Raw genomic sequence first — 2,271 nt, forward strand, 5'->3', positions numbered from 1 at the left:
GTATTTCAACGTTGTCCATACGATACGTTGAATCTGCCGCTCCTACCACCGGTTCTCAAACATATATCTGACCCCGACGAGGTGGTTGTTTGAATCTGCACATATCACAGTGGAACAACTATTGTATCATATACCTGAAAGCAACACAGGCAGTAATGTCGCACGCGGCTTGGTAATCTACCGTTTCACATCCGGTATTACCTCTGCTGGGTCTAATTACAATCTGTTGCCTCTACTGTCACTGGCTGGACGGCGAATAGCAACAGATCCCTAGTCAACAGTTTTTTCTTCAGTGCTGTATGAGTTTTGAGGTTGATATCGCAGATCAAGGTTCTGTTCGGAGTAGAGATTATACTGCACGGGAGACTACGGAAGATCGTATGTTCGAATCTCAGCAACGTCAACGATCTGAGGCCAACCCACAAGTATCTCTGGAAGCCTACCACGCTCTGATACCAGTGTAACTGTTCATATATAATTGTTCATATATATGCGTGTGAAAAGTTGTCCAGACGTGCGTTATTCAATCCTGTAGCTTTAATTGCAAAGGCTTTGTACAAACTCTCTTTTGTTATTCCTCCGACAATTAGATTTGGAAGTTGATATTCAAGCCTTGAGAACAGGCGTAGAATCTCACTATGTAATCTAGATGTTGAATATGCATATACCCTGAAATTTGTCTCCACAACCACAAATCCCTCAGCTGCTTTCCGGGATGATGAATCTGAGAGGTTCGATGCTAGACTTGTAGCCAACTTTGTAGGTATAAACCATTTCTCTTTCATACCCTGCTGAAATCGCACTAAGCCAAGTACAGCAAGTTCCTCCACAGCCTTCAGTTGCGTCTTTGTGAGTGTATTGACATTGTAAGCCTGACCAGTGGCATGGAAACTAAGCTCAAATAGAAAAGAAATTAAGTCTGCGGCATCAACTCCTCTATCCTCAGCTGTTGAGATGTACTCTCTAATGATCTGCCAGAGTTGAGAACTTGTTTCCATCAGCAGAAACTGGAAACCATTCTCCGTTAACCTCGGTGCTTCCTTTTCCCTCAAACTCAAGAGGCCAGCCCGTTGGCAAATTTTCAACATAGAAGGGCTAAAAGGTTCAGAAGCGCTTTCTTCAAAGCCAGAGCTTTAATTGCAAAATTTTTAATAGATCTTTTGGAGTTGGGGCTATCGTGCAGCGCTCCTCCTTTTTTTTGAGATAATGGTGCTGACAAAGACCTGAATGCTGTATGCGTTGTTCCTTGTTATTTGAGATAGCGGTGTTTCAGAACGAGGCTATCGTGTAGTGCTCCTTTTGTTGTGGCTTGTATTAATGCGTGGTTTATATGTGCGCTAAATCTGTATATGTGTGCTGTGGTTACATTGACTAGCATATGTTTTGAATGCGCTGTCCCATTGAACTATGGCTTGAATGATGCTGATGATTGACCAGCATATATATATATATTGACCATCTTGTTTGAATAAATTCTTTGCACGTGCCAATGAGGAGGCTTTCATACACTTGCTGGAGAGTATTCTTGTACACAGGATTTAGTTTGAGAGCACTGGGAGTAGTGTGGGCATAGATATTTCTTAAGAGTGATTTTTGTCAGAACTTGAAAGTAAGAACATCATTCAGTTCAAATTTATGGTGGTAATTGTACAGTTGGGAATCTTATAATTATTAAAACATTCAGCTAGACTGCCTGTCCTTGAACAGCTGTACCTTGTAACAAAATACTTGAGAGGCAGGAACTAGTGATGATGCGTTTTGTGAATGTAGTTGGATCCTGCTGAAGAGTGGAGCATACTTTGTTGGAAGTTAAATTCTCAGGTGAATTGAAGAAAATTCATTTTTTGAATGAGGAGTCTGTTTTCTGGATATTACCATTCTCTGTATGCTGAATCTATTGCAAGCTGATTTGAAGTTGTTGCCATAAGTTTATTTGGTGTCCATCTTTTCCTCATTGTTTTATTATTTTGAGGTTAGAAATGGCTCCAATCGGTGCAATATTAGAGTTAGTGAACAATCTAATACTCTCTACTATGGATAATACAGTCAAAATCAGCAAGGATTTTCTCACCGATATTCATAGTTGTTTACAAGATGTACATGAAAAGATTGACTTTTTACAACTTGAATCTCAGCTTCAGCAAGAAGAATTAAAACAGAGGAGTCATCATTCTAAACATGTTTCTGTTCAGAACATTGAGACTGCATCCCATAAACAACAAGTCAATAATATTACAGCTGGTTCAGATTTAGAATCCAATAAAGCAGCAG

At 39.9% G+C, this 2,271-nt stretch overlaps 1 pseudogene; it reads right to left on the minus strand.

Moving 5' to 3' along the window:
• Positions 1-482: 482 nt before the first annotated feature.
• Positions 483-1,127, minus strand: LOC149228392 (general transcription and DNA repair factor IIH subunit TFB2 pseudogene; annotated as a pseudogene).
• Between the last annotated feature and the right edge of the window lie 1,144 nt (positions 1,128-2,271).

The sequence above is a fragment of the Pinus tabuliformis genome, chromosome J (assembly GCF_031772625.1).
Source record: "Pinus tabuliformis cultivar Carrire ecotype Pingquan chromosome J, CPIR1, whole genome shotgun sequence".
NCBI lineage: Eukaryota > Viridiplantae > Streptophyta > Pinopsida > Pinales > Pinaceae > Pinus > Pinus tabuliformis.